The sequence below is a fragment of the Tamandua tetradactyla genome, chromosome 2, assembly GCF_023851605.1.
Source record: "Tamandua tetradactyla isolate mTamTet1 chromosome 2, mTamTet1.pri, whole genome shotgun sequence".
Lineage (NCBI taxonomy): Eukaryota > Metazoa > Chordata > Mammalia > Pilosa > Myrmecophagidae > Tamandua > Tamandua tetradactyla.
In genome coordinates this window covers 48,063,996-48,078,036 of record NC_135328.1, presented here as the reverse complement: position 1 = coordinate 48,078,036, position 14,041 = coordinate 48,063,996, and the positions used below count along the sequence as shown (strand labels likewise).

Sequence of the window (14,041 nt, the reverse complement as noted above, 5' to 3'; positions counted from 1 at the left end):
CACGTTGGGGGTTGGGGGGGGCGGGCAGTGAGTTCACCTGCCCTGTTGGCTGAGAGAGAGGTCACATCTGAGCAACAGAAGAGGTTCTCTGGGAGTGACTCTTAGGCCTAATTTTAAGTAAGCTTAGCCTGTCCTTTGCAGGGATAAGTTTCATATGAACAAACCCCAAAATTGAGGACTCAACCTAATGATTTGGTTGTCCCTACTGCTTGTGAGAATATGAGGAATTCTCCAAATGGGGAAGATGAATTTTCCCCCTTTCTCCCCATTCCCCCAAGGGGACTTTGCAAATACTTCTTTATTCAATGTTCAAATCACCCTGGGATTTATCAGGGCATCACATTAATCTGGACAAACCTACAAAATCTCATGTCCTATTCAAGTATTCACTGTTCAAATCACCCTGGGATTTACCAGGGCATCACATTAATCTGGACAAACCTACAAAATCTCATGTCCTATTCAAGGTTCCATATACTTATAGTGTTCAATTAAACTGTCCATATAAGTTAAATTAGGAAATGTACTAGTCAAAATATAAATTTTGTACCAAATAAACATTTCTAACTTTAGTCTCACATAGAATTTGAAGTTTTAAAATATGAATGACCACCTATTTTCAACATCCAGCAATAGTGACATTCCTTTGTTCTTCATGCAAAAACATTTTCTAATTTGTACATTTAGTCACTATCATTGTACACTCTCGGCATTACTAGATTATACCATTGCAGTCTTTATCGTCTATCTTTCCTTCTGGTTTCATATGTGCCCCCAGCCCTCCTTCTCTATCAATCTCACATTCAGCTTCATTCAGCATACTTACATTATTGTGCTACAATAAGGTAGTATTGTGCTATCCATTTCTGAATTTTTACAATCAGTCCTGTGGCACAACCTGTACCCCTTCAGCTTCAATTATCCAATCTCTACCCTATTTCTATCTCCTGATAACCTCTGTCCGTAAACTAAAATTCTCCAACTTCATTCCTTAATGTTAGTACATATCAGTGAGACCAAACAGTATTTGTCTTTTTGTTTCTGGCTAATCTCACTCAGCATAATGTCTTCAAGGTCCGTCCACATTGTTACATGCTTCATGACTTTATTCTGTCTTACAGTTGCATAATAGACCATCATACATATATACCACAGCTTGTTTAGCCACTCATCTGTTGATGGACATTTGGGCTCTCTCCATCTCTTTGGCAATTGTGAATAATGCTGCTATAAACATTGGTGTAAATGTGCTTTTATGTCCTTGCCCTCATATCCTCTGAATAGATACTCTGTTGGTTTGAAAGGATGTATGCACCCTAGAAAAGCCATGTTTTAATACTATTCCTTTCTGTAATGGCAGCTGTTTCTTCTAATCCCTATTCAGTACTGTATGTCTGAAACTTTAATTAGATCATCTCTCTAGAGATGTGACTCAATCAACAGTGGTTGTTAAGCTGTATTAGGAAGAGATGTGTCTCCACCCATTCTAGGTGGGTCTTGATTACTTTACTGGAATCCTATAAAAAGGAAATTCTGAGAGAGCGGAGAACAACAAGAGAAATGGTCGAGAGATTCTAAGAGATAAGAGAATGTCATAGCCATGAGAAGCAGAGTCCACCAGCCAATGACCTTTAGAGAAGAAGGAAAACACCTCCAGGGAGCTTCATGAACAGGAAGCCAGGAGAAAAAGCTAGCAGATGTTTTCGCTGTGCTTGCCACATACCTTTCCAGATGAGAGAGAAATCCTGACTGTATTTGCCATGTGCCTTCTCACTTGAGAGAGAAACCCTGAACTTCATCAGTCTTCTTGAACCAACGTATCTTTCCCTGGATACCTTATATTGAACATTTCGATAGACTTGCTTTAATTGGGATACTTTCACAGCTAAAAACTGTTCACTTGCAACTGGTATATTGCATTCTGGCAGCTAGCAAACTAGAACAGACACCTAGCAATGGTATTGCTGGATCATACAGCAATTCTATACTTAGCTTCCTGCAGAACCACCAAACTGCCTTCCAAAAGCAGTTGTACCATTTTACATTCCCACCAATAGTGGATAAGTGTGCCTTTCTCCACATCCTCTCCTACACTTGTCATTTTCTGTTTTTTTGATAATGGCCATTCTGGTGGGTATGAGATGATATAATTGTGGTTTTTATTTGCATTTCCCTAATAGCCAGGGAAGTTGAGCATCTTTTCATGTGCCTTTTAGCCACTTGTATTTCCTCTTCTGAAAAGTATCTGTTCATATCTTTTTGCCCAGTTTTTAATTGGATTGCTTGTCTTTTTACTGTTGAGTTGAAAAAAATTTCTTCATATATCCTGGATACTAGACCTTTATCTGATATGTCATTTCTAAATATTGTCTCCTACTGTGTAGGCTGTCTTTTTACTTTCTTGACAAAGTTCAAGAAAGATTTTTAATTCGAAAGTTTCACTGCTGCCCAAAGAGGTAACATGCCCCACCACTGTGCTTCTCAAACTTTCTTTTTTTTTGAGGTTTCCAATTTTTAATTTTCTATGAGCCCCTGAAGTCACAAAGAAAGTACATGTATGCACTATTACCAAACAAATGAATAACGAATGTTGAAGCAATATTAGAATCAGAGTATATTATGTGTCATACAAGCCGTTCTGACACTACATTTTAATACAAATATTTTCATTAAAATATCACCAGTATTTATTAATTTGGGCTGAGAAATAATTTTTATGTGAATGCCATTAAGCCTATTTAATTTCTTAGCACAAATTCTATAGACAGCAGCTAAAACATTTCCAGTTTATTTTCCATTTTAATTTTTGCTCAACTGAAGTAACTTTTAATAGTTTAATTTTATCCACATTCATTTCATGACTAGTATATGACTCATTGGTCAATGGTTTGTTCAAATAAAATTTTATCAATTATAGCTTTTTTATAAAGTTTCAGCAGTTTCTATTATTTTACCAAGGTCAAATTTCCCAGATCAATGTTTTTGGCAAAATTTTGTGCTTCTGCCAAATTTTTTTTAAATCAGCTTTATTGAGATACAGTACACACAGCATAGAGTTCATCTTTCCAGAGCATACAATTCCCTGGTTTTTGAGTTATTCACAGGGATAAGCATCCATCACCACCATTAAATTCCAGGACATGTTCACCAACCCCAAAAAGAAAGCCATTAGCAGTCACCCCCACTCCCTATTCCCTCAGCCCACGGCAACTTGTACTCTACCTTCTATCTCTATGGATTTGCCTATGTTGGATATTTTGTATAAATGAAATCATGCAATAAGTGGCCTTTTGTATCTGACTTTTTTCATCCCCTTTAATATTTTCAGGATTCATTCATGTTGGAGCATGAATCAGTACTTCATTCCTTTCTGACTTAACATTATTCCATTCTATGACTGTGTCACATATTGTTTATCTATTTATCGGTTGCTGGATATTCAGGGTATTTCCATATTTTGGTTATTAGAAATAATGCTGCTCTGAACATTCATATGCAAGGTTTTTGTGTGGCAATATATGTTTTCAATTCTGTTGGTATACATATAGGAGTAACTCTATGCTCGACTTTTTTTTTTTTACTTTTTATTTTGAAATACATTCAAACTTACAGAACAGTTGCAAAAATAGTACAAACCTATACAGAGAACTCCAACATATCTCTACCCTCCTCCAAATATTGAGATCCAAAAATTTTAACTTTTTGCTACATTTGCCACATCATTCTGTCTTTCTATCTATGTATCTATCTGTCATCTCTCACCTCTCATCTATCTATCCATTTTTTGAACACTTGACTGTATAGCTTGCATACAACATGCTTCTTGAACACTTAATTCTGCCATGTACATTTCCTAAAAACAAGGATATTCAATTATTTAACCACATTAAGTACAGTTATTATATTCAAAAAATTTAACATTGATATAAAGTTTACAGTTTATATCCCATATGTCCCTTTCTCTTTCCTTACTTCTGGGACTTCCACAACAAATATGTTGGTATGCTTCTCAAACTTTAATGTGCATATGCTCATCTCGGGATCTTAATAAAATACAATATCTGATTCAGTAGAAACAGTGTGAGGCAAGGGATTCTGTATTTCTAACAAGCTCCTAGGTGATTACCAGGCTTTCAGTCCACTGAAAAGTGTGTATATGTATATACATATATACCTTTTTTCTTTTTTTTTTTTTTTTTTGCATAGGCAGGCACCAGAAATCAAAACGAGGTCTCTAGCATGGCAGGCGAGAACTCTGCCACTGTGCCACAATTGTCCACCACACCAAATATATTTTTGCAGAGCAAGGGTACAGGGAGGATTATTATACTATTCTCTCATTGTGTGTATGTTTTAAAATCTCCAAATAGAAAGCTTTTAAAAAGGACCACTCACTAAATTTCCTACAAGAATGGTTTTATTTTACATATACTACAATATAGCATGCTTGATTTTTAAAAATTCATCCAAGAGCATGAGGAAACTTTTGGGGTAAGGATATCATCTTGATTGTAGTGATGCTTTCATGTCAAGACATTTCAAATTGTAAATTTGAAATATGTGCACCTTATTGTGAGTTATACATCAACAAAGATGTTTAAATAATAAAATTCATCCATTCTAATTTTTTCAGTTATTAAAAACAAAAATAATGGCCAGTGTGGTAGATTCAGTTGTCAACTTGGCCAGGTGAAGGTGCCTAGATCTACTGCAGTGGACATGAACCAATGGCCTGTGCACCTCATCTGTTGTTGATTATACCTGCAGTCAGCTAGGAGGCATGCCTGCTGCAATGAAGGATGTTTGACTTAATTGGCTGGTGCTTAAATGAGAGAGCTCAACGTAGCACAGCCCAAGCAGCTCAGCATACCTCATCTCAGCACTCGCATCTCAGCCCAGGCCTTTGGAGATGCAGAAAGAAATCACCCTGGGGAAAGTTGTTGGAACCCAGAGGCCTGGAGAGAAGGCCAGTAGAGATCACCCCTGTGCCTTCCCACATAAAAAAGAACCTCAGTTGAAAGTTAGCTGCCTTTCCTCTGAAGAACTAACAAAATAAATCCCCTTTTATTAAAAGCCAATCGCTCTCTGGTGTGTTGCATTCCAGCAGCTAGCAAACTAGAACAGTCAGAAATTCTCAGTGGGAAATCACTGCTCCACTGTGAACTGTAAACAGAGGCTAGCTTTGAAACTTTCAGCCTAAATGATAGCACTGTGAAGCCAAATTACCTCTTAGTTGTAGCAGATCATATCAATATACTATGTAATTGGTTTCCACTACCTCTCCAGAGCCTACATTCTGGCAACATTTTATATCTCCATTCTCATCTTGCTTCATCTCTCCCATGCTTCTCACCACCCAAGTCAGTTCTTAACATTCTACAAAAAGCCATGCCCTTAAGGATCCACAACATTTGTCTTCTGCCTATAATGTCCTTTTTATCACTTTTCTGCCATTTAGACTCATATCGGTTCTTTGTGATCCCATTCAAAACCTACCTCCTCAGTGAAGACTTTCTTGATTTCTTTAGGCTGCCAAATATTTCCTCCCCTTAACTCCTACATATATCTACGCTTTTAATACCCAAATTTTATCTTGCAACCCCTCATATATGTATATTTATGTAATTTATACATAAAATGTACCTGTACTCCTCGACTATGCGGCTTACTGGTGTGAAGCTTATATTGGTAGCAGGAGAAGCTTAGACTACCTATAGATATGCCTAAGAGTTACTTCTGGAGGACCTATTTTGTTGCTCAGATGTGGCCTCACTCTAAGCCCAACTCTAAAAGTGAAATCATTGCCCTCCACCCTACATGGGGCATGACATCCAGGGGTGAAAGTCTCCCTGGCGACGTGGGAGATGACTCCCAGGGATAAATTCAGACCTGTCACTATGGGATCAACAATTCCATCCTGACTAAAAGGGGGAAAAGAAGTGTAACTAATAAAATATCGGTGGCAGAGAGAGTTCAAATAGAGTTCAGAGACTACTCTGGAGGTTGCTCTTACGCAAGCTTCAATTAGACATTGTTACCTATCATAACCTGCCAACCCCCAACCAGGACCATTCCAGCCAATTCTAAAGGACACCTAGGGCAGTATATGAGATTCCACAAGGGTTCCATGCACTAGGGTAACTTTCCAGAAACCTATAACTTCCAGACGGGTCCCTGGTCCAGATAAGTCCTGAAACTAGCCCAGCCTCTCCAGAACATCAGATAGTTCCATCTCCCTACCCCATATTAGTGACAGACCCTTCCAATATCAAAAATTTAGAATTGCCATAGCCCAAACAACCCTAAAGAGAGGTATGGAAAGATCAAAGGTGATGGTGGAGTTATACAGAGAAAATAGGATTTAACAAATGAATATGAATACTGAATCAATAAATTGGTATATCTTTTAGTCTCCAATATTTTAGAGCAGCTAAAAGTAAAAACCCAAAATTGTAAAATTGTAACCCATGTCAAACTCTGGAATATGTTCTACAACTAATTGTGTTGCTGTGCTGTGCCTTGAAATTTATAGCTTTTTTGTATATATGTTATTTTTCACACACAAAAAAAGCTGATTGTAATGTTAAAAAAAATATTTAAGCTCTCTAACCTCCTATATTCTGGAGGAAAAATATGAGAGGACTGTATGGTAGCCCATGACAAACTCTGGGATCTGTCCTGTAACCACTTGTTGAAAAGTGCTTTGAAAACTAATACTTTTTTATTTCTTTGTTTTGTATATATGTTATACTACATAATAAAAATGGTTAAAAATAAAAAATAGGGTGGGCCATGGTGGCTCAGCAGGCAGAGTTCTTGTCTGCCATGTTGGAGATCCAGGTTTGATTCCCGGTGCCTGCCCATGGGAACAAATTTAAAAATAAATAAACAACTTAAAAAAAAAAGAATTATGTGGCTACCTTTACTTCTAGGTATCAAACAATTAAAGACATGAAAATGGATGTTATAATTATCTATAAGCCACAGTAATGTGGATGTTAAAGAGCTTGTGAAGTAAATATGAAGTTAAGTTTGGAATTTTAGTTCTAAAAGACTATACCTAATCCTATAATAGGTATATATTATATTCAGAATTTACATTGGTTCACTGTAGTCAACAATAGGTAATTTAAATTCACACAGGCCTTGGGGACTTGCTGAATAGTTAGTAAACAGAGAGGTTAGAAATTTGATCATCCTTTAGGTAATTATTATTTATTTTTTGCTAGTATTATTTTCTCAGACACTGGTAAATGTAAAAAGTTGAGTCTTTAAAGAATAATTTTTTATAACACCAAAATTATTTGGTAAGAGACTTTAAAAATGATGGAAGGTATTCACAAATTTTAGATTTGTCATTAAGTGCTAGATAAGAGCAATAAACACAAAAGCAGGCATGCATTTTCCCCAATATAATATTAAAACATTTTATTTACTACTGTATTTTTATTTAAATGCTTACAAAAAACAAAGATGATAGTCACTAAATTCAAATGTGCTTCTTTACATAATTTAAAATTTCTATGTGAAATAAAAGTTTAAAAGTTTTTTAGAAGACTTAAAATAAACATACTTCCAATTTAAAAAAAGCAAGACCCAATTATGTGCTGCTTACAAGAGACTCATATTAAATTCAAAGATATAAGTAGGTTGAAAGTGAAAGACTAGGAAAAAAAATATCAAGCAAGTAATAAACAAAAGAGAGCTGAGGCACCTAGACTGATATCAGATAAAATAGACACTAAGTAAAAAACTGTTATGACACTTAGGACTCTGAGATTCTCCAAAGGCTCCATGCACTAGGGTAACTTTCCAGAAACTCACAACCTTCAGACGGGTCCTTCACCGGATAAGTCCTGAAGCCCAGAGGGCCCAGCCTCTCCAGAACATCAGATAGTTCCATCCCCCTATACAATATTATCGACAGCCCTTTCCAACATGAAAAAGTTAGAATGGGCTTAGCCCAAATATCTCTAAAGGTTGGGAGAAGGATCAAAGGAGAAGGTGGAGTTATAACAGAGAAGAAGACAGGATTTAACAAATGACTATGATTGCTGAATCATTATATTGATATTTCTTCTAGTCTTCAGTGTCTTGGAGCAGCTAGAAGGAAAAACCTAAAATTGTGGAACTGTAACCCATACTGTGCTGGTTTGAAGGGATGTATGACCCCTAGAAAAGCCATGTTTTAATCTAAATCCCATTTCATAAAGGCAGAATAATCCCTATTCAATATCATAAATTTGAAACTGTAATCAGATCATCTCCCTGGAGATGTGATTTAATCAAGAGTGGTGGTTAAGCTTGATTAGGTGACGACATGTCTCCACCCATTTGGGTAGGTCTTGAGAAGTTTCTGGAATCCTATAAAAGAGGAAACATTTTGAAGAATGAGAGAGATCAAAGATTCAGAAAGAGCAGAGCAGAACAACATAGCCACGAGAAGCAGAGTCCACCAGCCAGTGACCTTCGGAGATGAAGAAAGGAAATGCCTGCTGGGGAGGTTCATGAAACAGGAAGCCAGGAGAAGAAGCTAGCAGATGATGCTGTGTTCACCATGTGCCTTTCCAGATGAGAGAGAAACTCTGACTGCATTCACCATGTGCCCTTCCACTTCAGAGAGGAACCTTGAACTTCATCAGCCTTCTTGAACCAAGGTATCTTTCCCTGGATGCCTTAGATTGGACATTTCTATAGACTTGTTTTAATTGGGACATTTTCTTGGCCTTAGAGCTGTAAACTAGCAATTTATTAAATTCCCCTTTTTAAAAGCCATTCTGTTTCTTGTGTATTGCATTCCAGCAGTTAGCAAACTAGAACACATACCAAACTGTGAAATCTGTTCTATAACTAATTGTTGCAGTGTGCTTTGAAATTTACTGCTTTTTTGTATATATGTTATATTCCACAATAAAAAGCATATATATAAAAATAAAATAAAATAAGTACCTGTACTATTACTATTAGTAAATATCTCAAAGCACTATATACAATTAGGATGAGGGTGATTAACAACGATAGGTATAAAATTATAAATTATATATTATAAATTATACAAAATATATAATCAAATTTGTAATTTTTAAATATTGACTGACTTCCTGTGAGACATTGTAGATCATAAATACTTTTCCCTCACACATTCCTAAGAGCTTGTACCAAGAACAGAAGTTCTCCCATTTTCTTATTAAATTCCTTGCATTACTCCTCTTAACATTAATTCGCAAGTAGTTTTGTAGATGTCTATTTAATATACCTTGTACATTTCATGAGCCTTAGTTTAGTTAAATCTAGATAATATACATAAATACCACCACACAAACTGGCAACACATCAAAACAAACTGGGAACTCTCACTTATTCCTTCCCAATCCTGAGTAAATGTAAACAGCATACAACCCTCTAACATACTAATGTCAATTCATATTTTAAATGTTAGTAAAGAATAATTCTTATTTTTTGATGATAATGTAATTAGAATAGTTATCTTAGGAAAAAATTTTGCAACATCTAATGAAGCTGATGATGTGTATGCCATGATTTAGTATGGTAGGCGGCCTCTAAAAAGGTGCCCAATAATCACTCCCTCCTGCAATTCGCATTCTTATGTAATCCACTCCCCCACCACCACCACCACCTTGCACTGGTCTTAATGGCTCATTGCTACTGAATAAAATTTGGCAGAAGTGTTACGATGTGATTTGCAAGATTAAGTTACAAAAAAACCTGTGGCTTCCACCACAGGAAGCCCTCTCTGGATCACTCACTAATTCAGTCTGGGGGAAGCCACTGCCACCTTGCTGTGAGCAACAGCCACCAAGGACCCAAGGCCTGCCAACAGCCACATAAGTGAACAGGGAGAGAGAATCTTCCTGGCTAAGCCACCCAGGTGAGCCTTGAGCTCACTGTATCCATGGCTATGATTTGATTTGCAGTTTTATAAGAGACTCCTACCAGAGACACCCAGTTAAGCCATAAGAAGATTCTTGATGCACAGAAACTATGAAATGATAAATACTTATTGTTTTAAGATACTAAATTCTGAGGTGATTTCTTATGCAGCAATAGATAACTAAGTGCAGAAAGATGTGCAAAGGAATATTCATATCAAACAAAAATCAGAGTATTCTGAACATTCACAATCAGGAAAATTAACAATTACAAAATAATCATACAATGGAATACTATGCAGTAATAAAAAATGAATGAACTTGAGCTTAATGTATCAATGTCAAAAAATATTAAAATCCATGTTGATTAAAAAAAGCAAATTGTACAAAGATATGAAAACATGAAATAGTTTGACAAGGTTCAATTTATCCAAGAAAATACTCTTTTTGTCTATAGGTACATTCATATATGGCAAAACTATAAATCATTCATGAGAATGAAGAGAAAAGAAAAGGGAAATGGGGTTAGGAGAAGATACAAAGGCACTACTCAATTATATCTATAATATTTTATTTCTTAAATTAGATGTGTACATGGGTATTCGTATGCTATCTATACTCTTTAGATTGTCTGAAATATTTTGTAACTCAAAAATTGTAAAGAAAAAGCATAAAATGAAATAAATGTAAATAGTAGTTCTAATGGTTTCTTACCTAAACCCTTTTGAGATACATTCCCACATAAGACCACTACTTTAGTATAATATTGAGCTTACTGTATCAATTATCTGTTTAAATGGTCTTAACCTCCACTAGGTTATAAGCAACTTCAAGGCCCATAATTTATTATGTTTTTAGAATAAACTAATGATATGAAGAGTGCTTCATTTTCTCAACTTTCCTGCTTATTTCCAAGTAGACTCACCATAGCTTGATCTCCACAGAAAATAACTAATTTTATAAAAAAAAAATTAACCGGGCAAGGCAGCATCTCCTGTTGGTCATTAACTAATATTAAATTTTGGCAAGGCTTAATCTTCCTCTTCATCCCAAGTCATATGATTAAACTGGCTTCTGACACCATATAAAAAATTGAATCACCATCCTCGCCTCACAGTTCTTTGACTTCCTTAAAATCAATGACCTTTACTTTCATTTAACTTTTAGTACCAGTTTCCAGGGCTACATTCTGGATTTTATCATCAATCACCTGGAACTATTCCACCATTGAAATGAATTTCAAATATCTCATTATATAATCACAGTCTCTTATTCTACCAGTTCCTTTCATTTCTCTGCTCTCACTCCACCCACTCAATCTAATTGCATCAACCAACCTCAAATCCTTCCATTTTTCCCTAGTTTATTAGCCACACCCTTATCTCTCTTACTGATTCACATGGATAACATGTTGAACATTTTAACTACTCTCACAATACCACCCCATAATCCCTTGCACTTTTATTCTCCCACCTCATCTACCAAGCAAAACTCAAAGCACATATTGTTACAATCTACCTCAACTTACTGGAGGAATCACAACTAGTTATGCTAGTACCATTTCAATTTCAGCCTCCAACCTCATCTGAGCCCACACCCTACCAATCAATTATTTTTTTTTACCCTTAGCTAACTACCTCTTTCATTCTCTTACGTAACTATTCCATGCCTGTGTTACTCTCCTCAAAGTCTACTTGACATCTTTACCACTTTGAACATGATACAGCTCTCCATTTAGTTAGATGATCTATAATATCTTTCAAAAACATTTATATTTTTCTATGTGGAAGTCTAGTATGTCTTTTGTTAGATTAATTTACATATATTAATATTATTTTATTCTGTTCTCGATATCTTTTAAATCAGTGTCACCCTATTTGTTGCTGCTGTATAGAAATGCAATTGATTTTCTCTATTTACTTAATTTCATCAGCCTTACTAATCTCTTATTAATTTTATTAATTTATGCTTTTTGGGTTTTATATGGAGTCAATCATTTGCAAATAATGTTAGTTTTATCATTTCCTTTCCAATCCACATTCTTTTACTTCCTTCTAGCCTTACTGATCTGGCTAAGACTTCTAATACCATGTTGAAAATAACTCTTGTCTTCTTCCTGATATTAAAGAAAATGCTTTCAGTATTTCATGCTTACTATTTTGGAAGATAGCCTATATCAGGTTAAGAAAGATCCCTTCTATTCCTAGTTTGTTAAGATAAATGACTAAATTTTGAATGTACTAAGTGCTTTTACTGCATCTATACAGACTACCATGTGATTTTTCTTCCTTAAAATCTTAATATAATGAATTATATCAATTTATTTTCTTTGTTCGGTAGTTTGGAACTATATGTACCCCAGAAAAGCAGTTTCTTAAACTTAATCCATTCCTGCAGGCATGAACCAATTGTAAATATAGCCTTTTGATGAGGTTACTCACTTAAAGTGTGGACCACCTCAATCAGGATAGGTCTTAATCCTATTACTGGAGTCCTTTGTAAGTGGAATGAAAGTCAGACAGAAGGAGAGAAAGCCACAGGAAGCAAGAAGGTGAACATCAACAGAACCTGGAAGAGAAGAGAGAGACCAGGAGATGCTGCCATCTGGCTAAGACCTTGCCACGTGTCAAGCTAAAGACCAAGGATCGCCAGCAGCCAGCCCCAGAATGCCACAATATGAAGGAAGAATACATCACATTGATGATGCCTTGATTTGGACTTTTTCCCAGTCTCAAACCATGAGTGAATAAATTCCCACTGTTTAGCCCAAACCATTTCCTGGTATTTACTTGAGCAGCCTAGGAAACTTAAAGAGTGTTACACTCCGTTATCTGTTAAGAGCACCTTTATCTGTTAAGTGGTGCTCTGAAAGATGACAGACTGGAAACCTCATCCCTAAATCTAGAGGAGGCAGAGCACTCCTTATTCTCAAAAATTATGTTTGCCTATTTTGATCTGTATGGGAGCTATCTGAAGCACTGACACAAGACCTTGTCTTTGTTTCACCTGACTCAGACCTCATTCAAGCAGGACAAGCAAGGGAATTCCTTGAAAACATTTTGAGGAAAAGGAACAACCCAATAACATATAGTTGAGACAAACAATAAAGTGCTGAAGCTCTGGGGAAAAAATGTGCAGTTTCTTTGGGAAATTAAGGCATTCGAAAATGCATATGCATACAGAAAACTTTAGAAAACCACTTGCATGCTCAGGTCAGGATATATGCCAAAAAGACCTGAGAAGACTTAAGCCTTTACCTCTAGCTGACATATAGGCTTAGCACAAGCAAGAAGTTAAGACTAAAACAGAGTTGTGAATAGCCTGAATAAGCATTAACATAATCTGCCAACACAAAGAGAGTTCATTTCCTCTTTTCCTTTTACCTTTTTTTCACTTTATTTACTTATTTTCTTTCTGTTGTCTCCAAGCAGTCAAAGAAATCTGTCTAAACTAGCTGAATGAAAGTAAAGAACAGGGTTTCAGATACAACACATAACAACACAGAATAAGGACTTTGCAAAAATACTTTAGAAAAGTCACCAATAATCAAAGAGCTACAAATCACAGGAAACAACAAAAACAAACCTGAAGAGGGAGAAGAATCTTATTTCCAGATTTGCCATGCTATAATATTCAAAATTTTCAATTTCAACAAAAACTCATGAAGCATGCAAAGAAACTAAACAGTAAGGCCCAAGAAAAGAAGACATAACAAGAAACTATCCTCGATAAAGCACAAATATTGGATTCACTAGACAAACTATATATGAAATATGTTCAAATACCTTAAGAAAACATTGGGCAAATAGTTAAGGGAAACAAGGAGATGGTGTCTGAACCAATAAAGAGGAAGAAATATTTTAACAGGAACCAAACAGATACTCTGGGCCTGAAAAGTACAATAAGTGAAATGATAAATGTACCAGGTTTCAATAAGCAGATTTGACCAGGCAAAAGAATCAGCAATTTTGAAGATAGGTCAATTGAAATCATTCATTCTGAGGAGAGAAGGAAAAAGAAGAAAAGTGAACAGAGCCTAAGGGACCTCTCGAACACCAACAAGCATATTAACATATATACAATGGGAATACTGGAAGGAGGGGAAAGCAGAAAGAATATAGACATACCTCATTGCATTGTGCTTTCCAGAT

At 35.8% G+C, this 14,041-nt stretch overlaps 1 protein-coding gene across 3 annotated transcripts in view; it reads right to left on the bottom strand.

Annotated features, from left to right (window-relative positions):
* PBX3 (PBX homeobox 3) overlaps positions 1–14,041 on the bottom strand; it is a 276,187-nt gene that overhangs the window by 209,522 nt on the left and 52,624 nt on the right. The window lies entirely within an intron of this gene.